Here is a 27,433-nt window from a genome sequence, read left to right as displayed (position 1 = left end):
CTTTCGATCCTACCGAGAGACAAGATGGCGGCCGCACCGGACTGTTTAGAATGTTGACAGACACCGGAGAGCCAATCAGCTTCGCTTTGCAAAGCTCCGTTACGCGAAAAGTACGCGATCTGGAGCGCTACCCGGGACGCTGTCACAGATATATCTGTTTTTTTAAACGTTAATTTCTCGAAATCCACTGGAGCACATATATTGAGACCCAGCAAAGGCACATCGGGCTAACAGTCCCTACAATTTTGCCAAGTTTCGTGCAAATCCATTCAGCCGTTCGAGCTAAAAGTGAGGCCAAAGGCCCTATGGAAAAATGAATGGGAAAAACGCGTTTTGGGACCCCCCTTTTTTCTCGGCCCCCCCTTGACGGAACCCCCCCAAATTTTCAGGGGCTGCTCAGAAACGAAATGTACCATTTTCCTGAAAATTTCAGCCAATTCCGTCCACAAACGCCAAAGTTATTAGACATAGAATTTTCAAAAGTTCCATAGAGAAAAAATCCTAACAATATATACCTACTGGCTAGCGCCAGTAGGTAATATATATATATATATATATATATATATATATATATATATATATATATATATATATATATATATATATATAGCGGCTTCACTTCTCCTCACATCCGTTCGAATATGTGTACATTCTTAAAAACTCTGTAAATTTCTAAATCATGGGCAACGCTTTCCTGTAAGTTTCATCATACGTGTGTGCCCATGTGGCCTGCGGTACGTGGGTAGCACTATCCTTGAAGTTCATAAGCGCATCCTACAGTACTTAAGGGCAATAAAGAATGGAGATAGATCTTATCCAGTGGCATGGCATTTTGAGAAAGTCCATAATAAAGGTACAAGAGGTCTGACTTACTATGTAATTGATTCTGTGACAGTAAATGTGAGAGGAGGTAACAGGGTAAAAAAGTTGAGGAGACTTGAGTCCTGTTACATCATAGAACTCAATTTGAAGCAGCCAGGAGGCCTGAATATGGAAGAGGACTTGCACACACATTTATAATGAAATTTAAAGTAAAGATTCTCCCATGATTGAGAAATTTACAGAGTTTTTAAGAATGTACACATATTAGAACAGACTCAATGCTTATGGCAGATCAGAAAAGGTTACACAATTGTGATAAAAATTTTAAAAAATTGTTTTCCAATTGCTTGCATTTAGCCCACTTGGGCAGTACACGGAAATAAGGTTAACACCATGAATTCAGTATCGAATAATGGTTGCACTTTGTGCAATGACAAAGAGGCTCACTTGAGCGACACTGTCAATATTAAATTTGATGTTTAGAGAGTTGTGTCAATAAAGCTCACTTGAGCTTGAAACTTAAGCGCATCTAATTGCAGCATAGAGAGCGGTGTCAATAAAGCTCACTTGAGCGTGAAGTAAGGGCACATGATTAATAATGGGAAATTGGAGTTAACTCTAATTTGTTTAGAGCAGAAGATTTTAATTTTGAAACATAGTAGCAATTGCTTTTAACTTTGAATGTAATTTAAAAAAATGTGTAACATTGACGATATGGCAAAAACTACGAGTCTGTTTTCATGTCAGTCACGGTTGTAGTTGTAATGTAATGCACTTTATGCACGTTATGCAGCGGCGTTTGGTAGCGGCGGAAAATAAAAATTAAAAATTGCACACAGCGTCATCATCTTTGTGTGGAATATTGTGAGACTCGACTCGAGGAGTCTAACAGACGATGCAACTCTCGTTTTGGAGGGACAAGAAATGCTCGAGAAGTGTAAGAAATATATATCTATATCTATATATGATACAAAGAGTCCGGTGGGGGTAGAAGCCGTCAGACAGGGCGGTCCGAGTTCAGGGTACCTGTCACCCTGCAATATAATTTCCACAAGCTTCTGAGTTCAAGAAGTTTCACGGACACCTTAGATCATTGCAGCAACAAACTTTATTTGGCTGCACAGCAACGCGTTTCAGCTTACACCTTGATCACGCTAAGGGCCTCATTAGGATGACAGGCGGACTTTGTCCTCCCGCCATCCTATCGGTATCCTGGACCGCCCGCCATAAGGGCAGGGGTCCCGTTGGGGGAATTAGGATGTGTCCGCCACAGTGGCGGGCACATCCTTCATTTTTAGCATTGTGGCGGGCGATGCACCCTGCACCGCCCGCCACAATGCTAAAAATGCATTTACCCATTTGCATATACAAAGCGGCAGGCACCGCGCAGTGCATGCCGCTTTGTACGTGCAAATGAAGGGGGGTACTATAGGTACCCCCCCTGTGCACCCCTACCTCGGCCTTCACCTGGGGGGCTGGCAGGGCCCCCCAAAGCAAAGACCGCCTGCCTTTCCGTGGCGGCATCGCTGCCGCGGAAAGGCACCTATTTGCACGCATCATATTATGGCTGGCGGTGTCCATTGTACACCGCCACCTAGTTATGCCCTTTCCGCCGTGGGCGGAAAAGTGGAGGACGGTCTTTCAGTCCGCCGCGGTCCCCCCTGCCATACTAACATGGCGGGGGGAATTTGGGAAACAGTGTCGGGCGGATTGCCTCCGGGCGGAGGGAATCTGCCCGACATCGTAATGACCCCCTAAGTGTCAGGCGTTCTCACACATATTTTTAAACGCAGCGAATAAACATAAAAAACAGACTGTGCATACATCAAATAGTGAAAGTAAGAAAAAACGGTGGCCATCTTATCACTGTAATCATCACATATAAATTTGCATATAAATTCATTCATTACAATTCAACAACAAAAAAAAAGAACTTGCAGGGCACATAGTGCTATATATTATATTGTATTTCCCACTGAAACAGATCATGTGCTCTCTTCAGCCATTGCTGTTTAAATTACTCTCTCATGGTTGTCGGCATAGAGACCTAGTATCGGATACAGATATTCGGTAAAATATAAAATATTAAAATTGATTCATGGCTTAACCTTATGCTCCTAATAATCAATGATAAAATAAATGCCATTTTGACACAAGGTTGCACCAAATAAGTTTATGTAAAATACCAGATCGGTGATGAATCACTGCGAAAGCCTTTTTCAGTATACTATACGATATGATACGTCACAAATCAACCCTAAAATATCACCAGTCAGAAATGAAACATAGGTAAAGCCAAAAAATTAGCACACTAGCATAATACCTTTTGATTGTACCTCAAATATTCAAGTAAATACCAAATAAGTAATCAATCAAAACAATAGTCTCTGAACAGTAAGGCCGCTCCTCAAGGAGCGGCCTTACTGTTTGCTCTTCCTTGGCTCAAGTAGGGGGGCCACTGGCATTCATTTGTAAATATTCCCTCTAGTCTCTTTGCTTGTACCATTACCTTCCACTGCTCCACGTGCCATAATTTCCATACCTTTGGTATGTGATACATACAGACCATTGGTGGCCTTCATCTGGAATGTTGGTTTTGTACCTTATTCCTTAACGAGGATGGTTTAAAAGTGCTTTGAGTTCAGACAGGAGGCTGCAAGTGAAAGGTAAATAGTGGTGACCATGTCTGGCGAGTACACCCATGGCCTTTTATTATTTCATTCTTTTTGGTGTTCCTATTGTCTCCCCATGTCTGGCAGTCCAGCCAACCAATTGATCCAGGGACTGTGTACTCCAATGTGAGCTTCATACTCCCTGTCTAGCGCCTCTGTGTATGTCTAATGATATCCCCAGAGCTGGCATTAAGCTACTATAGAGCTGCGTACATGCACACTCCAAGACACTGTTTTCAGCCTGCCGTTGGCATTGCTGATATTGGTTTTACTTTAGGATTCTTTTTTAACTGTTTGCAAACATTTAGGTTTGTAACAATCTTTTAAATAGCCAAAGAGATGCAAAGAATTCCAGGATGATAGAACGACTCCAGCACTACAATTTAAATGACAGCGTCCACGTTTAAAAATCTAGAAGACCATTAGCCGTTGAGAAGTTTATAATTCCGTATCCAAACCGCTTGCATTTGTTTTGTGCACTAAGTACGCTCTGAGAATGAAAAGGGTTTTGGAGACATCAGAACGGTTGATGAATGCTGTATGTTGTTTTGCCATGAGCTTCGTTTCAGCACTGTATCTCATTTACACCTGATTGAAATGCTCCTCGGTAAAACCATTCTAAGATTACTTCCACATCGTACAATTTCTGTTTGACAGTAAGAACTGTGCTTGGTATTATGTTTTGTGCTTTAAATTGATCAGGCTTGTTTATTCTGTAAATATGTTTAGGGTATATGAGATATTATAAACAGTTTTCTGAGCATGCAACCTTGGCCAAAGACTAGTATTTGTGTTGCTTTGATAATGGTTACACTGTACGTAGTTTTACTCCACACTCCCTCTCTTGAGGTAAGACTTGCAGTGATGAACCATGTCTATTCAGAGGATCGAAGATGCTTTTCTGAGACCTGCTTTCAACTACCGATGCCTACTCCTCATTACTGGTGACCAGGATCCATTTGTTTATCCCCAGCTGAGAGGCAGCTGCATGTCAGAAGAACTCGATGGGGTATATTTATGCTCTTCTCCACATTTACAAAGCGGCATTAAGCCGCTTTTTGTGGCATTTAGGCACCTTTTGTGGCTTAACTTCACCTTGCAAATACAGCCCTTTTACAAGCATTACTTTGTGTGAAAGGGGCGTGCTATGAGTGCTGCTGTGGGCGTTCCAGGTTTTGACACCGCCCGAGATTTACAAGGATGTATGAATCTGGCACAGCACCAAAGACTAACGCCATGCTGTATTTATATATATTTTTTTAGCCACAAAAACCTGCATATGATTGTTTATTACAAAATACTTTGTAATAAACAATCATATGCAGGTTTTTGTGGCTACAAAAATATATATAAACACATTTAACCTCTGATTTGCATAATTTGCGAAAGCTCTGGAAAATACCGGCTGAAACTTACAAATAATAAAAGCCAAAAACAGGAAACCTTATGAATAAACGTCATTTGGCATCTCCCATGGGTGTATGGCCACAGCACGTGCAGACAAATTGGTGACCTGCCCAAATACATAGAAGTGCTTACTCCCCTATTCCTCTAACATCATGTAAAAGAAAATATGATCATAAGTTATCAAGACGAGCTTATTCTCATGATTCAATGGCTGACCGGACAAAGGTGCAGTAAGGCTTCGATTGGCCCGAAGCTTAGAATAGAAAATGATGAAACCGCGTACCTGAGTGAGTTTGCACATCTGCTGCAGGCATGGTGGCGAAACTCCTTGTGTTTTAATGTAATACATTCTATATTTACAAACCGCATAAGGGCTTTGGATGCTTTGCAAGAACTGTACTACATTACAAAAACAAGAATAAGCCTTTAGCGAGCACAGGGAGTCCTACGTTGTACAAAATATGCATTTTCTCAATGGCACTGTGTTTGTTCTACTGTATTTCTTATCCAATGCCGGTAGGATGGCTTAGGGAGCTGAATGTTGCCAGTGGCCACTTACTGACAGAAGAGGTAGTCTGAAAATACGAGTTAGAATCCTGGGAAGACAGACTCATCGTTCTACCCTTATTAGGTCAGTAAATTCAGTATAAATGGAATAATAGTAATCACTTGCAAGTAGCAGAAATATATGGCAGAACAAAATATTATTACCCTTATTCTTAAAGGTTTTACAACATGAAGAAACTGCTGGATTTACAGACAGTAATTACAAACCAACATGAGCAGTGAATTACAGGGACTCTAATTAACCTCCAGCTACTTAGTTGTTATGAAAACTAAAGGTCTACCTATGGCAAAAGTAGAAATACTGGGTTGCCGTGACTTTGGGGAGAGCAGTGTAATAAACGTGAAACAAGGTTGAGAATTATTTTCCCATGTGTGGTAGTCCTATGTACTCAAATTATTCTGCTCAATTTGCATGAAAACAGCTCTTTTTCACATGATTTCCACCTTTAGGTGTATATGGGACAGCGCCACCAGAATGTCACTTCTAGCGACGTTCTTGTGGTGCATAGCCCTTCTACATATTTAAAAAGCAGCGTAAAGCAACTTTTTGTGGCTTAACGCCACCTTGTAAATACAGCCCTGTTATATGCATCATTTTCCGTGAAAGAAGCATGCAATCATTTTTGCTGTGGGCATTTCAACGCAACACCTAATGCTTTTTTTTACACTGCTACAGCTGTGCATGGATGTGTAAATCTGAGACAGTGCCAAAAACGAACGCCATGCAGTAACAGGTGTCAGAAAGGCGCTATTTTGCTTTGTGTGCTCCATTCTCTTGCATACATATAAAGAGCAAAACACAATTAATGATTTATGTGTGTGCACATAAACAATCATTAAACAATGGCGATTTGCTACTTCTATGCGTGCTTCCTTCAGCGGCACATATAAAAGTAACAAATTGCCATTATCGACTGTTCAATCAGGGGGTTGTACAGCGTGCTACTCACCCGCGAGGGCCTCAAGGCGCTGGGGGGGGGGGGGGGTGTGAGCAGCTCCGTTCAGTGAAAAATCCAGGTCTTGAGTGTCTTCCTGAAGATGTTCAGAGAAGGGGCACGTTCTTGGCTGCGATGTAGGAGAAGACTCTTCTTCCAGTTCTGGCTCTGCGGATGAGCAGGGTTTCGGCGAGGGTGAGGTCGGTGGATCCTAGGTTTCTCTTGGTTACGTGGAAGAAGATTTTTTCATTGAGGTATTGGGGTCTGGTGTTGTGGAGGCATTTGTAGGCATGGGTGAGTATTGTGAAATGTATTCTCTTCTCAGTGGGCAGCCAGTGGAGGTTCTGCAGGTGTTGGATGATGTGTTTGTTCCGAGTGTTGCTGAAGACGAGTCTAGCTGCATTGTTCTGTATGGTCTGGAGTTTGCGGAGCAGAGACTTGTTGATTGTGGCATAGAGGGCAATCCGTAGTCCAGTCTTCTGGTTATGAGTGCGTGGGTGACGGTCTTCCTTGATTTGGGGGGATCCATTTGAAGGTCTTTCGGAGGATGCGGGTGGTGTTGAAGCAGCTGGAGGCGATGGCGTTGACCTGTTGGGTCAGAGAGAGGAAGGAGTTGAATACGATGCCAAGGTTTTGGCTGTGGTCCGTGAGGGTGGGAGGGCTGGAGAGGGTGGTGGGCCACCAGGTGTTGTCCCATGCTGAGGGGAGAGTCCGAGGACCTATGTCTTCTCCGATTTAAGCTTCAGGCAGCAGTTGCTCATCCAGGATGCGACGTCCTTCATTCCTTCCTGGAAGTTGAGTCTGGTGGTGATGGGGTCCTTGGTGAGGGAAAGGATGAGCTGGGTGTCGTTTGCGTAGTATACTATGCTGAGTCCGTGCTGTCTGACGATGGCGGCGAGGGGGGCATGTAGATTTTGAAGAACATGGGGCTGAGCAACGATCCTTCTGGTACTCCGTAGTTGATTTCTGTGGGTTCAGAGAGGAAGGGTGGTAGTCTGAGTCTTTGGGTTCTCCCGGTGAGGAAGGAGCTATGCCAGTTGAGGGCGATTCCTCATATTTTATTTTATTTATTTATGTAGTTTGTAGAGCGCGCAGCTACCCCCGAGGGGTTGTCCCGGCGCTAGAACCTGAACCTCAGGGGGAAAAAAGCAGGGAGGAAGTCAGCAATGTGAATATCAAAGTCCAGAAAATAGCCAAGTTTTGAGTCTAGCCCGAAAGATGGATTCAGAAGGGCAGAATCTAAGATCGATTGGCAGAGCGTTCCACAGTTTGGCCGCGATAACACTGAACCCTCTGCCGCCCATTCTGGTGAGTCTAAAACGGGGAGAGATCAGAAGGCGGAGGTCGTTGGATCTCAGGGATCTGATGGAGTGAGATATTGAAACTCGTTTTTTCAGGTAATTGGGTCCGAGGTCATTGACAGCTCGGTAAGCAAGGGTAAGGATCTTGAACTGGATGCGGCTGGCAACGGGAAGCCAGTGAAGCTCCTTGCGATAGGCGGTGACTGACTGACGATAGGGGATGTTTCCAATCAGTCTGGCAGCCGCGTTCTGGACAATCTGAAGCCGGTCGATCAGATATTGAGGGGCACCAGCATAGAGGCTGTTGGCATAGTCCAGGTGAGACGTAATGAGAGCATTGGTAACCGTTCGGCGGGAGTCCAGAGGGAGATAGGGAAGTATCTTTTTGATCATGCGCAGCTTCAGGAAACAGGCAGATGTAACTTTATTAACCTGAGTTTTGCATGAGAGGGAATCGTCGAACTGAAATCCCAGGTTACGAGCAGAGTGAACGGGAGAGGGAGCGGGATCAAGTGCCGTGGGCCACCACCGTGAGGAAGGGATGGGATTTTTCTGGTTGAAAAACAGCACCTCTGTCTTATCTGCATTGAGTCTAAGATGGTTGTTAGTCATCCAGACACTGATGTTGTCAAGACACTGGCGGAAGTTGGTGAACGCGGAGTCCCAGTGGTCTCTAAAGGAAAACATCAGCTGAGTATCATCAGCATAAGAGACCACCCTGACTCCGCAGGACTCCACAACGTCGGCCAGTGGGGCAAGATAGACGTTGAAAAATAGAGGGCTGAGGGCAGAGCCCTGTTGGACACCACATGACAAGGGTTTATCCTCAGATTTGAACGGCCTCAGCAAGACCCTCTGACTTCTTCCTGAAAGGAAGGACTCGATCCAGCTGATGGCAGTGCCGCCAATGCCTATCTGTTTGAGTCGGTCAAGGAGGATGGGATGGGAGACCGTATCAAAAGCAGCGGACAGGTCGAGGAGGACCAACATGGCCTCCTCGCCCCTGTCCACGCACTCCCGGATCGTCTCCGACACCTCCAACAGGGCCGTCTCTGTGCTGAATCCCGCTCAAAATCCGGATTGTGAGTCGTGCAGCAAAGAGTTGTTCTCCAAATACTCTGTAAGTTGCAGCTGCACGGCTTTTTCCAGGACTTTAGCGGGTTTAGGGAGAAGGGAAATGGGGCGGTAGTTGGCGAAAATAGTAGGATCAGCATCTGACTTTTTCAGGATGGGAATCACCAGAGCCTCCTTCCAAGTGGTAGGGAAAGAGCCATGGTGGAGGGAGGCATTCCAGATGGAGAGGAAGGAGCTGGCTAGCGAAGGAGCCAGCTCGCCCATAAGTTTAGCAGGGACCGGGTCGGAGGGGGCACCAGATTTGCAGTGGGTGAGTAGCCTAATAGCAGTGTCCATGGTGAGTTTATTGAAGGTTAGAAGGGACGAGAAGCTGGGGACCTAATGTGGGGAGGCAGGGAGGATAGCCCTTTAGGAAAGGAGATACAAAGGTTGTTTATTTTTTCAAGGAAATAGTCAGAGAGTCCATCGCATAGGGCCTGACTAGCAGAGTTCTGTGTGGCCCTAGCGGGAGGGTTAATGAAGTCTTTGACAATGCTGAAAAGGATTTTTGACGAGTTTTTGGCATTAGCAATTTGAAGAGAGAAGTGGTCTCTCATAGTAGTTTTTTTTTGTTTGAGGAATTTTTTCAGAGCAGATTTATAGGTAAGTTTGGCTTCGGGGTCATAATTTTGTCTCCACTTGCGTTCGAGTGCCTTGCATCTACTTTTTTCCTCACGGAGGGAGGTGGAGAACCAAGGGGCGGATGGGCGGGATCTAGCGGAGGAAATGATTTTCTGGGGGGCAATGGCATCAATAGCTTTGAGTAGGGCGGTATTAAGTCTAGAGACATTTCCATCAATGTCAGTGGAGAGGTGTTCCGCCTGGAAGTAGAATACTGGGTCCAAAGTGGCACATGTGACCTTGTGCCACTTTCTTCCCAACTCTTTCCTGGGGACCGTGGGGGCAGGTTTCAAGCCCAAAGCAAGGAAAAAGGGGATAAGATAGTGGTCAGACCAAGTGAGGGGAAGGGGGGGGAGGACTGTGATAGTCGAGAAGTTGGCGAAGATAAGGTCCAGAGTGTGACCAGCAACGTGAGTGGGGCCAGTGACTAATTGTATAAGATTCAAACTTTTCATGATTTCCAGCAGATTGTTGGCTTTCACGCAGAGAGAGTTGTCTACGTGGAGGTTAAAGTCACCTAGGACTAGAAAGTGTTGGTGTTTAAGGGACAGATCAGCCAGTTGGTGAGTAAGTGCAGTAAGTGATGGGGAGCCGGCAGTTGGGGGGTTGTAAACTAAGGTACCAGCCAGTATTGCTGCCGCGGAGTCAGAGACAGAGAAGTACATAGCTTAAATTATCCCGATGTTAGTTAGTTTAGTAGTAGTCAAATGAAGATGGGATTTAAGGATGACGGCTAATCCGCCTCCAGATTTTCCCCCAACCCGATTGATGCACTTTATGTCGTACCCTGGGGGGGTGGCAAGATAGATATCCGGAGAGGAGGAGTCGGTGATCCATGATTCGGTGAGAAATAAAATATCCCAGTCGTCAGAGGAAATTGACATCCAGATATCGTTGGCATGACGGGGCAGTGACCGGCAGTTGACCAGGCCTGCTTTCAACGTCCGGGGGTGAGACGGAGGGTGCTGCAGTTTAGGACATGGAGGACAACGAGGTATATAGGGCGGAAGTGTGAAGTTACATTGAGGGCAGTGGAAGGGGACATTTTCCCAGTGGTCAGGACTGCAGCGGGTAGTGGCCGAGCAGGGGGAAGGATTCAAAAGGAGTAATTGGGTATTGGTCCAGCACGTGCGGGTAGAGTCAGCGGAACTGGCAGGGAGCCTGGCCCTGGGCACGGTCCAGGCGCGGACGGGCGCAGACGGGCTTGCCTTAGGCGCGCCTTCGGCGCGCAAACGGCGCGCCCGTCCGCTGCGCGTACGGAAATGACACATGTTTTAAGTAGGAGTGGGGTGGGGCGTGGCCACCAAGGGGGCGTGGTTAAATTGCACGCCGGCAATGGCGCCGGCATCGTGGAGTCTGGCTTTGAGTGTGCAATGGGAGACGGTGTTGAATGCTTCAGAGAGGTCAAGTAGGATCAGGGCCGTGATTTGTGTACAGGAAGGAGCATCTTCCTGCACATAAACAATTATTCACTGCAATGCAGGCACCCTTGAACTATGGTGGAAGGGTGCCTGCATTTGTACTAGACAGATACGATTAGGGACGCCGCTAAGGAAAACACAGGGGTGCACCATATACTTGTAAATACAGTACATTCCTGCTTCTTTGAAATGTCAGGGGAAAGCAGCCAAATTTGGTGCAGCTCCACACTCCAAAATGTGCTGGTAAATATGCCCCTTTGTGTTTCTAATAAGGAAGAACATTTAACACCTCCTGCAAAATGGTTCTATACAACAGGGGGTGGCTTTACTAGATCCAAATTCTTCAATCCAGACAATGCCTGTGACGCCCATGGGAATAATTATGCTGGTGCAGGGCTATGACCCAACAGATAAGTGTGACATAGAAGCGGTCAGCTGTGGTGCAAATTATCACACATTGCAGACAGTGTGTATTAAGGGAGGAGAGGTGCTTTCCATGGGTCTGAATGTGTCTCTGAGCGGCGGGGGTGGCAGGCAAGTTAGAGGAGCGAAAAGGCATAGGTTGCTAAGGGTGATCATTCTCTTATCCTTTAGCTCTTCTTTGCAAGTTTTTCCTAAAGCCAGTTACACAAACTGTTAGACCTGTCAACCCTAAGGATGGTCCTGCCCCAAACTATTTGCCTTTCTCCTCCATTGTTGCTGATCTAGTTTTTGCTGCCCTTAGGACTCAGCACACTTTACCACTGCTGACCAGTGATAAAGTGCATGTGCTCACTCTCTTGGCATGTTTAGTGTACTTATACGTCCAAGGTAAAGAGGTGCTACCTGTACCCAGGGGCAGTAAATTAAACTCTACTAGTGGTCTTACAGCACTGATTGTGCCACCCACTTAGGTAGCTCTTTCAAACATGTCTCAGGCCTGTCATTGCAGCCTGTGTGTGCAGTTTTGCAACTGCAATTTTATCCTGGAAAAATAAAACTTTTGCTGGGCTTCAACATTCCTTTTCAATACATATAACCTGCCCATAGGGTAGACCTTGGACAGCCCAGAAGGCAGGGTGCAGTGTATGTTAAAAGTTAGACATGTACTTACATGGATAAGATTGAAGTTGCCTATTACTTTTAATAAGTTGTAGCTTCCAAATGGTAACAGGTAACTGGTTTATGTTTGGTTACTTTGAAACTGTAATGAAAGATCCTCTCATATGCTAAAGTCGGATTTTAAATTACAATTTTGCAAATGCCACCATAGCTACTTAGTGCCTGCAGTCAGTCTCTGAGTCACAAGGTGTAGCTGACAAATGGGGATTGAGCATTCCCCCTAGACGCCACACACAATAGAGGGCTTATGTGTGCCTGGTTAGGCCATCACTACCAGGATGAAAGGGCAGAGCTGGGCACAGCCCTACTTACACTCGATTCACTGTGTCTTGCCTCCTCACAAAGGGCTGCATACCACTTGTAGTTAGTCTGGAGCCAGGGCATTGGAGCCAGCAAACCTGTGCACTTAAAATGGAAACCTCTAGAAGCTTCTCCCACTTCAAAGGCGGCACCTGGTGTCAGGAGCGCCACTGCAAGAGTCCAGATGTTTCCGTCCTGTAGCCGACCAATCCCAATACCTCCAAGAGCCAACAAGTGTAGCAAGAAATCCAGACACTTGGCACAACTAGTTGGCCCCTAAAGGGAAAGGGAAAAGGGGACGGAAAGGGGTGGTGGATGGGGATGGGAAAGTGAGAGAGAGAAAAACAACACAGGATCTCTTCTTGAGAAATCTGTTCGTCTCTCCTGAAGTTTACCGGGCTTCTCAGAACAGTTTAATAAACACTGATACTGTTGGGTAAATGGAATACAGAAAATAACAATTATCATTAACTTACTCTTACCTCCTGAGGTTCTATCTTTACATTTCAGGACTTACATACCGATAGAGAGAAATAGCCCAACCCTAACTTCGTGGTGCAAGTTCTGGGTCTTTTCTTATATGCAATCGTATTATCACCTTGAAACAATAAGATATTCGGTAAGCGATCGCCTTCTTCAATTTTGCCCTCTAGCTCCCAACTTGTCCCCAACTGGTTAGCACACAGTACACACAGCAGCATGCAAAAACTCGGTCTTACCTTACACAACTTGCACTTTACGCTGTAACTGTAACTGGTTCTGTGGATTTAGAAAGCGAGAGAACAGAACACAGAACCTCCTAATAACCTCTAGAAATACAATGGGTTATAATGTCTTACAAGCAACTGTTCAATTGTAATGCAGTTAACTTCACTGCTATTTACTCACATACATTGAACACTCCTAAATTATCATGAGCACAACATAGGTACAAGGAAACAATAGCACGATAGCGTCTATAAATGCTTTTCCCCCTTGGTTTTATCAATGTTTGTTTAAGTCTTAAGTCTTGGCATTAGTTCACTCTTGCCTTTAGCAAGGCTTGTTCTTACCCCGGTGTTCTCTGTGCATCGGCGCTTACAAAGACAAATCTTACTTCCTTGTTGCTAGTAGGATTGTTTTGCCGGGGACCAAGATTGTTCAGGAAACGGAAGTCCGCCGAGCAGTGAAGACCGGAGACCGGAACTGGAGAGGGATCTTGGAAGCCAAGGAAGAGCGACTCCGAAGAAGGCCGCCGAAGATTGCAGGGTCCGAAGAGGGAATCAGGTGAGTGGCGCGGCGACTTACACAACTCCGGTCCGAAGAGAGGAGCGGGAGGAGAAGTCGGCGGGCGGGGCTGGAATCGAAGGCTGAGCTCTCGTAGTGACACTTGGTCTGCCCAAGAAGCGAAGCGCTCTGCCTTCCGCTGGCAAGACTTTTATAGTCTTTTAGGCACGTGTAGACTAATGACAGTTTAGCGCACCTGTCCAACGTGTGCTTCACGAATTTGCATATGGAGCGGCATAACGGAACAACAGTACCCTGATTTCAATAAGCATTGTCCCAACCAAAGTACCAAACAACCAACAAGCACTTCCTAAACCAATTATGCTCCATGTAAAGAAAGAAACACAGGAAATGTTGGATAAAACACAGGCAATGACTAGGTTTTCATGACAGTTCCCCCTCCCAAAGGCCTCCTCAGGGGTCGCGGCTTGTCCGGATTCAGTGCATGAAACGAAGGAATCAGGCGAGGGGCATGAACACTGGTTTCTGGTTCCCATGATCTTTCTGAACTATCATACCCCTTCCAGTCAATTAAATAGTGCAAGCGTCCCCTGATTCTTTTTGAATCCAGGATTTTCTTGACTTCATATTCCACATGATCACCTACGATGATAGGAGGGGGCGGTGCATCAGGACAAGTGTTCGGGTGTACAGGTTTGAGTAGGGACACATGAAATACTGGGTGAATTCTGTACTCCTGAGGTAGACTTAACTTCATAGACACTGGATTTATTATTTTTTCAATAGGAAAAGGGCCTATGAAGAGAGGTTTTAGTTTTCTAGGCCCCTCTAACTGAATGTTCCTCGTTGACAACCATACCTGATCCCCAGTTTTATACTCTGGTGCTGGTTTCCTATGTTGATCTGCGTATTTTTTCATTCTGGCCTTCTGTGTTGTTAGTGTTTGCTTGACATGTTCTTGAAATTTCCGTAAACTAGCTAACCTTTCAGATATAGCTGGCATATCCGATCTGTTTTCCGGGAAGATTATTGGTAGTGTTCTAGGGTGTATACCAGTGAGGAAATAAAATGGGGAGCAACCTAAAGCCGAGTGTATTGTGTTGTTATATGTAAATTCTGCTAGTGGCAGGGCTTCAGTCCATTCTGTAGATAGTGTAGTGGTTAGACAGCGTAAACTTTGTTCCAGGTACTGATTTACCTTTTCAGTCTGGCCGTCGGTCTGAGGGTGAAAAGCTGATGATAGTGCCAAATCTATACCCAACTGACCACTCAACTGTTTCCAAAATTTTGACAGAAATTGTGGACCCCTGTCAGAAATGATCTTTTGCGGTAAACCATGTAACTTAACTATGTTGGTCAGAAATACCGTACTAAATTCTACAGCTGAAGGTAGTTTTGGCAAAGGAATGAAGTGTCCCATTTTTGACAATAAGTCTACCACTACTAGAATTGTGGTCATTCCCGATGATTTGGGTAGCTCAGTAATGAAGTCTAAACTAATGGTGTGCCAGGGTGCTGGAGGAATTTCTAGAGGTTGCAGTAAGCCTTTAGGGGAGGAGTGTGAGCTTTTCTGCCGAGCACATACTGGACAAGCCAAAATGTATTGTTGGATGTCTGTTTTCATACTTTTCCACCAAAAGTGTCGTTCACACAATTCGACTGTTTTGTTAATACCTGGATGGCCTGTGATAGCTGAGTCATGACTCCATTTAATTACTTGTTCCCTCAATTCTTTAGTAGGAATGAACAATTTGTTCTTTAGAAAGAACAACCCTTCTGAGACTGATGCTTGTTTTTGTTCCAACCATTTCTCTTGATCTAGTGCTCTTATCTGTTCCTTGAGTTCCCAAAAAAAATCACCCTGAGAGAGTTCTGCGCAAATTTTTTCTTCAGGAATGATACTCAACTCCTCTTGGCCCAATTCCTTGTGTTTGTTACAGACTAGGCGTGAAAGGGTATCAGATAGTAACTGTTTGGCTCCTGGTCGATAGGTAATTAAAAAATCAAACTCACTAAAGAACTGCAACCATCTCATTTGTCGTGGTGTGAAGGCCTTCACAGTGGAGTAAAACTGTAGATTTTTGTGATCTGAAAAGACAGTTATTGTGTGTTTAGCTCCCAAGAGGTGATGCCTCCACTCTTGGAAAACTGCCTTGATGGCCAGGAGCTCTCGTTCTGTAATCGTGTAATTCTGTTCTGCTGGCAATAATTTCCTAGAGTAAAAGGCTATAGGGTGAAAGTTACCAGAGCTAACATCTTTTTGTAAGAGAACTCCCCCAATTGCTGTTTGTGAAGCATCTGCTTCAACAAAAAACGGTCTGTCTGGGTCTGCGTGTTTTAAAATTGGGGCTGAGGTGAAAGCTTTCTTCAGCAAATTAAAAGCATTTTCTGCTTCAGAATTCCACTGGAATTTCTTCCCTTTCTGTAATAAACTGGTGATTGGAGCAACTATTTCTGAGAACCCAGAGATAAATCTTCTATAGAAGTTGGCGAAACCTAGGATTCTTTGAACTTCTTTTATTGAGATGGGAGTTGGCCAGTCTAAAATTGCCTTCACCTTTTTTGGATCCATCACGATCCCTTCGGGGGACAACCAGTAACCTAAGAACTCTACTGTGGATGTGTTAAACACACACTTCTCCAACTTAGCAAATAAGGAGTGATCTCGCAGTTTTTGGAGAACTGATCTAACATGCAACACATGATCCTCAGGTGTTTTGGAAAAGATTAGAATGTCATCTATATATACAATGACGCAGATATCCAACAGATCGTGCAAAACTTCGTTAATGAAATACTGGAATGCTGCTGGGGCGTTACATAGGCCAAAGGGCATCACCGTATACTCAAACAGACCAAATTTGGTGCGAAAGGCGGTCTTCCACTCGTCACCTTCCTTTACACGTATCAGGTGATAAGCCCCGCGGAGATCAAGTTTGGTGTAAATGGTGGATCCCTTAACTTGGTTCAAGAGCACAGGTATTAGAGGCAGTGGGTATCTATTCTTAATCGTGGCCTTGTTTACTGCACGATAGTCGATACAGACCCTCAAGTCTCCTGTCTTTTTTGCTACAAAAAACAACGGAGAAGAGACTGGTGAGGTGGAATGGCGTATAAAACCTAATTCCAAAAGTTTGTTTAAGTATGTTTGAAGATATTGGTTTTCTGGCTCGGTTAAAGCAGAAATGCGACTGCAGGGTAGAACTGCCCCTGGGATTAAATCAATCCTGCAATCGTAAACCCTGTGAGGAGGTAATGTGGTAGCTTTTACAGGATCGAACACATCAGCAAAATCCTGAAATTCCGATGGTAAGGCTATCGGAACTGATTGAGAGACTGCACAATGAAGAGGGTGCTTAAGATCACCATGCTCCTGGTAGCAATGTGTTTTACAGAATGATGAATCTAAAGTCACAGTGCGTTGTTTCCAGTCGATCTTTGGGTTGTGAAGTTCTAACCAAGGGATTCCCAGTATGACCCCAAAAGCTGGTGTGTCATTGAGATCAAACACGGCTAGTTCTGTATGACCATTGTCAGATAGAAGTAGAAGGGGCTGGGTGTGGAATCGTATGAGACCAGAAGAGAGTGGTGATCCATCAACTGCCCGTACTGGTTCTGGTTCCTTCTTAGGAACTTTTATAAGATTTAATTTTCTAGCGAATTCTAAATCAAAAAAGTTCCCTGTAGCCCCAGAGTCTATAAGTACTGGAATGCTATGTTTCTGTTGATTGGCCAGAATTAAAATCAACCTAATAGTTAGGTGTCGTGGTATGTGATTAAGAACTTTAGTTAAATACTGGGAGATCTTGCCATTTATTCCTCTCGAGTGAACGATCTCTCCTTCCCTCGAGATTCCTAGTTTTCCGACTCCAGTGGTGTATCAGGAATAGCAGCCACCACCTTCTTCTTAGCTGGTCTGGAGGGGCACTCTTTGGCGAAATGACCTGCTTTACCACAATATAAGCACAGATTTGCTTTTCTCCTTCTATCCTTTTCTTCCTGAGATAAGGGTCCCTTGACGCCTCCAATCTGCATCGGTTCTACCTGAGCATTCTTATCTTCATTAGTCTTCCTTTCTACCTTGAAGTGTAGGGCTCTGAAATCTGTCTTAGGTCTCTCTGACCTCCTCTCACCTAACCTATGGTCTAACTTGACCACCAGGTCTTGAAATTCTGTGAAATCATCAGGCAGATTAACTATATGTGCTAGGGAGTCTTTCAACTCATCCCTAAGTCCTCGATAAAATAAAGATATTCTTTTATCTTCAGGCCATTGGGTCTCGTCCAACAAACGGTTAAAAGTAGTTACGTATGAGATCAGATCTCGGGTGCCTTGACGCAAATTTAGCAACTCATTGTCTGAAGCTTGCAAGAAAACATGTTTCGCGAATAGACTAGACATTGCATTCTTAAAGTGTGTCAGATTGTGTAGTAAAGGGTCATTTTTGTCTACTAAGGGCATGGCCCAGTTAGCTGCCACTCCTCCTAAATAGGAAATAATGAAAGCCACTTTGGTGGTGTCAGTGGTGAAAATCTGAGGTTTGCATAGGAAATGCAACTGGCATTGACTCATAAAAGACCTATAGTGTGCGCTATCCCCAGTAAAACGTTCTGGATTGGCTAAGGGGACTGGTTGGGGTGACACCACTGTAATCTGGGCTGGCTGACCTTGACCTAAACTTGGAGTGTGATTCTGAAAATGGGTTCCAAATTTAGGTGGGGATAAAATGGGTTTCTTCACTTCTCCTTTGTCCCTCCAGGCAGTAAAACCCTCCCTAGTATGTTCTAGTTCCTCTGCGGTGTGATCCAATGCCTGTCTAAGGGACTGGTTCTCCAGGCGCAAATCCTGAATCTCATCATTCATTTTGCGCACTAACTCAACCAACTGAGTAGTATCTAGTGACTCCATGGAATTAATTGACTACAAGTGGAAACTTGGACGGTTGTATTGGCTTCGCTTTCTGTCAGGAGCGCCACTGCAAGAGTCCAGATGTTTCCGTCCTGTAGCCGACCAATCCCAATACCTCCAAGAGCCAACAAGTGTAGCAAGAAATCCAGACACTTGGCACAACTAGTTGGCCCCTAAAGGGAAAGGGAAAAGGGGACGGAAAGGGGTGGTGGATGGGGATGGGAAAGTGAGAGAGAGAAAAACAACACAGGATCTCTTCTTGAGAAATCTGTTCGTCTCTCCTGAAGTTTACCGGGCTTCTCAGAACAGTTTAATAAACACTGATACTGTTGGGTAAATGGAATACAGAAAATAACAATTATCATTAACTTACTCTTACCTCCTGAGGTTCTATCTTTTACTTTTCAGGACTTACATACCGATAGAGAGAAATAGCCCAATCCTAACTTCGTGGTGCAAGTTCTGGGTCTTTTCTTATATGCAATCGTATTATCACCTTGAAACAATAAGATATTCGGTAAGCGATCGCCTTCTTCAATTTTGCCCTCTAGCTCCCAACTTGTCCCCAACTGGTTAGTACACAGTACACACAGCAGCATGCAAAAACTCGGTCTTACCTTACACAACTTGCACTTTACGCTGTAACTGTAACTGGTTCTGTGGATTTAGAAAGCGAGAGAACAGAACACAGAACCTCCTAATAACCTCTAGAAATACAATGGGTTATAATGTCTTACAAGCAACTGTTCAATTGTAATGCAGTTAACTTCACTGCTATTTACTCACATACATTGAACACTCCTAAATTATCATGAGCACAACATAGGTACAAGGAAACAATAGCACGACGCTTGGTCTGCCCGAGAAGCGAAGCACTCTGCCTTCCGCTGGCAAGACTTTTATAGTCTTTTAGGCACGTGTAGACTAATGACAGTTTAGCGCACCTGTCCAACGTGTGCTTCACGAATTTGCATATGGAGCGGCATAACGGAACAACAGTACCCTGATTTCAATAAGCATTGTCCCAACCAAAGTACCAAACAACCAACAAGCACTTCCTAAACCAATTATGCTCCATGTAAAGAAAGAAACACAGGAAATGTTGGATAAAACACAGGCAATGAATAGGTTTTCATGACACCTGGTACAAATATTGGACATTAGATACTAACTCTTCATTATACTTCTGGACCTGTGGAAACTTTTTGAGGAGGAAGGACTAATGGGCTGCTGTGCTGCTGAAAGGACAGCCACTCTGTTGGACTGCTGCCCTGCTGGACTACTGTCTTGCTTTACTGCTGCCTTGTTGGATTGCTGCCCTTGCTGCACTCTTGTCTGTGCCAGAAGGATTAGACCTACACCTGAACCCAGAACTCCCAGAGTGACTCCAAGGGCTAGTCTGCTGGCATCCTGTTCAGAGCCACATGGACATAACAGGCTCACAACTACCTGAACCAGCATCCATATCCGGCTGGAGCAAGCCGCTAATCCCTAAGTGGTGCCCCCCATGTCCTGGACACTTGATGTGGCTTCAGTAGAGCTGAATTGAGGGTTTCGGGCTCTTCATAACAATGAATGTGTTCAATGGCGTCAACAGCTTGCAGCTCACACTGGCCACCAAACGACACCCTACCCTGCTCTTCGCAGCTCACTCCACCTTGGATGTGACTCTTTGCCCTGGACTGATGAGGCAATATTTCAGTGGGTCAAAATAGTCTGTGTATCCATTGTGGTCGGCCTGAACTTGTGACCTTCAACCGATCTTGCACGACAAGATAGCTGCTAGTGGTGCTTTTGGCTTTTTGGCACTATTTTCACTTAAATCTTTAAGTCTCTCATTCCTATCATAGAATTCATGTCATTGCAGTGATGTTTATTTATTAAATTTTGCTCTATTAATCGGAATTGTTGTGGGATTTTTCTTCTGTGGTGTTTTTACTTATTACTGTATGCAATGCTTCATAAATACTTTACACATTGTCTCTAAATTAGGCCTGACTGCTCTGTGCCAAGCTACCAGAGGATTGAGTTCCGGTACATTTAGGGTTTTCTTGTAACTTCACCATTGGAAGACTTGTGGTTGCTGCTTGAGAAGAGTTTCATCCCCCTCAACCAACAACTGAGCTTCTTACACAGACACTTTTCTACTTGCCCACAGAAGGCCTATAAGCTTCTTCGCACACATCATAAGTCCATGAGAAACATGCCCATAGAAGAACACTGCAAGACTTTGCCTCAACAATGCAGTATCACATCACAAATAATAAACACACATCCCATCCAATGTGCACAACATGTTAAAAAGTGTATTGCCAAAATCACTACAGTTTTCATCCAAGGTCCCAGACTGTGTAGCAAGGTGCCCCCTCATGCACAAACTATTTCCCCTATGACAGTTAACAACAACGTTTCCAAGGGCATATCCTGAGTCTCATAGAGTACTCAGAATCAGCAAAATGGCTGAGGTCTAAGCTATCCTCTCCCATAGTAATCATAGAAAGAAGACTAAGGAGAAAGTATAAAAACTTCCATAGCAGCCATAGAAAGAGGACTAAGGCGAATGGATCAAAAATCTCCAGAACCAAGAAAGGTGTACCAACTTCATGTTAAATCCTACATCCATCAAATGAGGTTGCAATCAGCTCTCCACTCACAACAATCGTAGAAAGAGGACCTATTCCACTGAAACAGAAAAAGGACAATCAAGGAACTCAGGAATTAGAGGAAGGTTATTAGACCCCACTTCTCTATGACAACTGATTTATGACCATATAAAAATTCGATAAATAAGTTAATTAAATATTCAGGGAAGAATAACATTCCGACTTTATTTAATGATAATAAAATTAAAACAATTATTAAAATGAAAAATAATTCGGTATTCACAGAATAATTTTAGTATTAAACATATTTAAAATTAGGAATATTAATATTCACCAGTACAAAAGATAGTCTGATCATTGATGATTCGATCAATATGAGTTCTACACCAAAGATACTATTATAATATGATTATAGGAAATAATCTGTCATGATAATAGGTCAACATAACGATTTGGATCAACTGTAGAGAAACCACCATTCTTTACAAGACATTCACAGTCATAGTTAAGAGCATACCTACTGCCTAAAACATAATCACAGACAAAATATCTTAGAATAGCCCCAGCGGGAGTTATACTTACTTCACTCACTTCACTCTAATTGAAAGGAGCAAACATGATTCCTGCAGGTAATAACTCCCGAACAATAGAATACCCAGCCAATCTTTCTAAAAATGCATCCAAAACCTTTTAATGCAACCTACTTAGAAAAAACCCTGAAACACTTATCCCGTATCCCTCATTCAACTAAAAAAAACAGAGTGATTATTAACGGTTTAGTTTTATTCAGTAGATCACTGGCTAAATTGAGCACTACTATGGCTAAATTACTAAATATGAAAGAAACAAGAAACATCCCTTATGTAACTAAGCTGCTTATAACACCTTCGAAAAACTTAAGGGCCACACAAAATCTAGTTTATTAGAAAATCAGCACAGTACTCATCCAAGCAGCCAACAAAAACCTTGAGCTGTTTGATGACTACTTCCTCACTTTAAAAGAACAGGTTCATAACACCCCTCCCTCAGCTCTCCGACCAGGCAGCAGTGCAGTCAACATCACAAATACACCACTAAGGGTAATGGGTAAGAATGATAATGGGACAGTTCAGGAGAGTCAGCACCCTAGTTTCCGCCGTACACGACACACTACTAAGACTCGCCTTATAGCCAACAATCCAAGTCAGGACGTTCATAAAGGAGTTACTCACAAATTCCCAGAAGCAAACCAATTATACTCTAACAGGCTGTTGTATCTGCACATGGCTAAGGCAAATACCTCCACTACTTTACAAACAGATGATCTCTCTGTCTCAGCACTCATCAATCAGTACCCCAGGAACCTTAATCACAAGATTGATAATAATACAGAGCTGGTACCTAAGACTACAAAAAAGTACTTGAGAAGGTACAAAAGATATCCACAAGACTTCAGAAGCGGTACCATCCAAGATACAGTTCCACAGTCCTACAATCGCATTTCAAAAACAGCATCTTTCTCCTCCGTCAAGAAGAGAATTAGAAATTCTTAATGTCCAGACAGATAGAATAGCAACAGACATGCAAAACGCTATTAGGATCATGAAGAATATTCTAGAAAGCTATCTCTCCAAAATTATCCAGAGTAAAAAATTGGTACACACTCTCCACAATAAACTTATCACTACCCCACTGCTGCTGTCTAATAGGATTAACCGTCCATGTATTTTCCTTAGATATCTGACGGGCATCAAAATCTAAAACCTACTACTATCCTATGAGACGACACCCAGACTACCGGCTAAGGTAACTGAACAGAAAGTTCAAGTGGTCCCAATAAAAAACAGAATCACACAAACTAAGGACAGAAAGTTAAACCCCAACAACCTGAAGGAAATAATGCTAATTCCCTCAGGGCAGGACTCTAACTCAGATAACCATACAAAAAAGATCACATGTCTACTTATCAACTACCACTCAGCAATAAAATATGCCTCTGACATTGCCGACCTAATCCTGACTCAAGACATTGGCGTATCTATTCTAACGGAATCAAGGCTATCTGAATCATCCTCCCAAAGCCTATACCTACTTGTACCTCCAAACTACAATATTATAAGACTAGACAGGTTAAACAAAACTGGTGGAGGTGTGGCCTGTATCCACAAATCTGCCATCACCATCTCCATCTCCATCTCCAATCCCTATTGAATCAGGTGAATACTTGGGACTCTCTGTACGATTTACAGACAACCAACTGTACAAATTACACACATTCTACTACCCTCCAGATAAAAACTTGATATTCATAGACCAACTAATGGAAATGATTACAGTAAACTAAGAACCTCACGCCAATTATATTTTCCTAGGAGACTTCAAGCTTCACTGGAACGACATCAATGATAAGCAGGTCAATATTCTTAAAGAATTCCTAACCGACCACTCACTAGTGCAAGCCTCTACCCTGAAAACCCATTCCAAAGGGGTTACTTTAGATAGGATCATATCCAAAGAAAACGCAGTCCATTCTGTCTCAAATTTCCCCTGTGACTGGTCTGATCACCACATCATCACAATCCAAGTTTCATCCACTAAAAATAAAACCCGCTTCCAACCAAGTCAAACCCAAGCATTGGGTTAGAGACACTAAAGGTCTGAACCCTGACAGTTTAACTTTACAATGCGAGGATGAACTTCAAACCCCTTCTGAACTGACGGGCTTCAGCGAGCTGACAAATCATTACAATCGTACAATTTCAAAAATATTGGACAATATAGCCCCTCTAAAACTAAAAAGAATTCAGGTCAAGGATAAAAACCCATGGTTTAATAGTTCACTTAGTGAAGAAAGATGGAAAGTCAGACTTAAGGAACAGATTTGGAGACAAAGTCCATCATCCCCCCACCTAAAACAATTAAGAAACTCCCGAAAAACCTACAATAAAAGACTACTTAAATAAAAGAAAAAAAAATTGGGTGGAAATGAGCTTGATAATGCAAAGAACAGGTCAAGAAAACTCTTTGATCTACTAAAAGATCAGTTGAATAAATTAGCCAAATCCTCCCTACTAACTTGTAAATCGGAAGTGAACTGTGAGGACTTCTCAACATTCTTTACCAAGAAAGCCAGCTCACTGGAGAGAGAACTCAAAAATACTGCTGACAAAACCTTGAATATATGGAATAAATAAAGGGAGAATACAGACACACCTGCACAAGCAACACCCAAAAATATTGCTCATTGGTCAGACTTCAAACTATATGACCAACATGACATTACCAAAGCCATACTATCCCTGAAACCCAATAACCACTAAAATGACCCTCTTCCTGCTAAATGCTGATCCTCATTCAGCCACATGGTCATCGCCTATTGGACTAAGGTAATTAATAAATCACTAGCCCAAGAATCTTTCCCTGATTGTCTAAAAACTTGACAGGTCATCCCTCTTTTAAAAAACCTATGGAGAACTCTTTGGATCCAAACAACTTTAAGCCAGTAACAACCACCCCTTTACTAGCCAAAGTACTAGAAAAATGTGCTCAACAACAACTGAATCAACATATTACTGAATTTAAGCTACTAGACGACTACCAATCAGGGTTCAAAACAGATCACAGTACAGAAACAGCAATCCTACATATAGTAGATCACGCTATGAGTGCTCTGGACCGCAATGAAACCGGTTTCCTGGTCCTTCTTAGCCCATTATCCGCATTTGACAGAGTAAATCATCCCAAACTATTAGTCCGTCTCAAAAATAGGATGGACTTATCAGGAACAGTCTTGAAATGGTTCTATTCCTTCCTAGAGAACAGATTGCAAGGATTCCTAGTGAACAAAGGCATATCCCTTCCATCACTAATTCAGATTGAGGTTCCACAAGGATCAACTTTATCACCTTCACTATTCAATCTGAACATTCAACCATTAACAAATGTATTACAACAGGCCAATATTTCCTTCCCCATGTCTGCAGATGACACCCAACTGTATATGAAGTTTATATCACCAGAAGATATTGACTTAATGAACCAAGCACTACTGAAACCGCTGAATGGCTAGGTGACAATTGTAATAAAGTATAATTGTAGTCACGAGGTAAATCCAAGTAGAGATTTATTTATAACTTACTGGCTGGGCTGCTGTAAATGTAAGCACAACAACAATCATCTTATGCTCAATGCAAAACAAATGGAAGTCCTCCTGATCTCCCCTCCTAAAAGCGCAGCCAGGATTGAGGAATGGACCAAGATGATCAATGCGCTAAACGGTTCACCGATTCTAGTAGACTCAACCAAATCTTTTGGAATCACTCTGGATAAAGAACTAAACATGCAAATCTACATCAACACAATGGCAAAAAATGCACGTTTCCATCTGAGTTACCTTAAAAAATGTAAGTCGTTCATCGAATCAGATGATCTCAAAATGTCAGTTCAGACACTAGTCATATCAAGAATTGAGTGTGGATGTTCGACCCTCTCGAAGCTCCCTAAGATCTCTACAGCTCCCCTAAAAGCAGGTCTCAATACAGTAGCCAGACTTTTAACAGGATCAAATAAATTTGACCACATATCTCCACATCTGAAAGCACTCAATTGGCTACCATACGAGGCAAGAATACAGCTCAAAATTGCATGTATCACACACAAGGCAATACACCACAGAAATCCATGTTACCTGGCCCAGAAAATCATATTGTCGGGAGGCAGTAGGCCCTCCAGGGGATCTAAAGATTTTTTACTGAAACTAGCATTCTTCCGTAAGAAGGACCAACGATTTGAAATTTGCTCTCACTGAATATTAGGAGAATCATGTATGGCCCACGATTCAAATTAGGAGACTAAGGGCCAGATGTACGTGGGTAAATACCAGTCGGTAATGCCTAAATTTGGTAAATTTCAGTGTTACTGACCGGTATTTAGCCATTCCTAATGTAGGTTAGGAATCTGTAAATAGGGGCTCGGTAAATACGGATTCCTTAATACCGATTCCTTATTGCTCTTACATTTAAGGAATCGGTAATACCGATTTCTTAAATACAATGTTGGAAGCACATTGTAGAGTGCTTTTGAGCCTTAAGAAATCAGTAATTACCACCAACTTCAAGCTGGTGGTAATTACTGAATTCCCTTAAAAAAAAAAACTTTTTGCTTTTTTCAAACTGCCAAGTGGCACACATCCATGCCCTTAGGGCATGTATGTGCGGCACATGTGCACACATGCACATTTCAGGGGTGCAACAGGGTGCCCTTTGGACACCCTGGCACCCTTGAAATATCTCCCGGTATTACCAATACGGTAATACCGAATTGCTAATAGTAAATGTCTTCACATTCATTCCTATGGGCCTCCAAGCCCATAGAAATGAATGGGTAGCTATTCCTTATTACCGAATCTCAATTACCGATTCGGTAATAAGGAATATTAAGGATTCTGTATTTTTTACAGAATCTTTACCTACATAGGAAATACCGATCTCTTAATAGCGAATCAGTAAAATTCACTATTAAGAAATCGGTATTTCTCATTTACCTACATCTAGCTCTAAGTACTTTCTGATGGGTACATTTCTCCCATACCAAACATCAGGCTACACTAAGACTATTTTGAGTTCGTCAGACAACCCGTTGAGCCACTACTTTCTGCTGTACAAGTAGACTTCTGTAAGCTGAATTAAGTTCTGTTAATCGCAGATCAAAGAAACTGGTCATTGCACAAACCAGATTAGCCACCTTTAATGGATCTATAATCAATCAATCAATCAATCACAGCATTTATATAGCGTGCTACTCACCCGGAGGGTCTCAAGGCGCTTGGGGAGGGGGGGTCCGCTACTGCTCGAACAGCCAGGTCTTGAGCTGCTTCCTGAAGGCAAGGTGGTCTTGGGTCAGGCAAAGGTGGGTCGGGAGGGAGTTCCACGTCTTGGAGGCGAGGTAGAAGAAGGATCTTCCTCCTGTGGGGGACGGCGGCGAGGGCGTGGTTGGTTGATCGAAGCTGGTGTGTGGGAGTGTAGAAGTTGAGGCGGCTGTTGAGGTATCTTGGGCCTTGGTTGTGTAGGGCTTTGTGTGCGTGGGTGAGGAGTCGGAATGTGATTCTCTTGTTGACCGGGAGCCAGTGCAGGTCTCTCAGGTGTCCGGAGATGTGGCTGTGTCAGGGGATGTCCAGGATGAGTCTTGCTGAGGCGTTCTGGATTCGCTGGAGTCTCTTCTGGAGTCTGGCAGTGGTTCCGGCGTAGAGGGAGTTGCCGTAGTCCAGTCGGCTGGTGACGAGGGCCTGGGTGACCGTCTTCCTGGTCTCGGTGGGGATCCACCGGAAGATCTTACGTAGCATGCGCAGGATGTTGAAGCATGACGAGGAGACGGCGTTGACTTGTATGGTCATGGAGAGGGAGGAGTCCAGGATGAAGCTATACTCAGCTATACTATACTCAGCTTATTATGATGACA

This window comes from Lissotriton vulgaris, chromosome 3_1, assembly GCF_964263255.1.
Source record: "Lissotriton vulgaris chromosome 3_1, aLisVul1.2, whole genome shotgun sequence".
NCBI classification, from domain to species: domain Eukaryota; kingdom Metazoa; phylum Chordata; class Amphibia; order Caudata; family Salamandridae; genus Lissotriton; species Lissotriton vulgaris.
The sequence above is the reverse complement of the archived record's forward strand: the minus strand, read 5'-3'. Positions refer to the sequence as shown.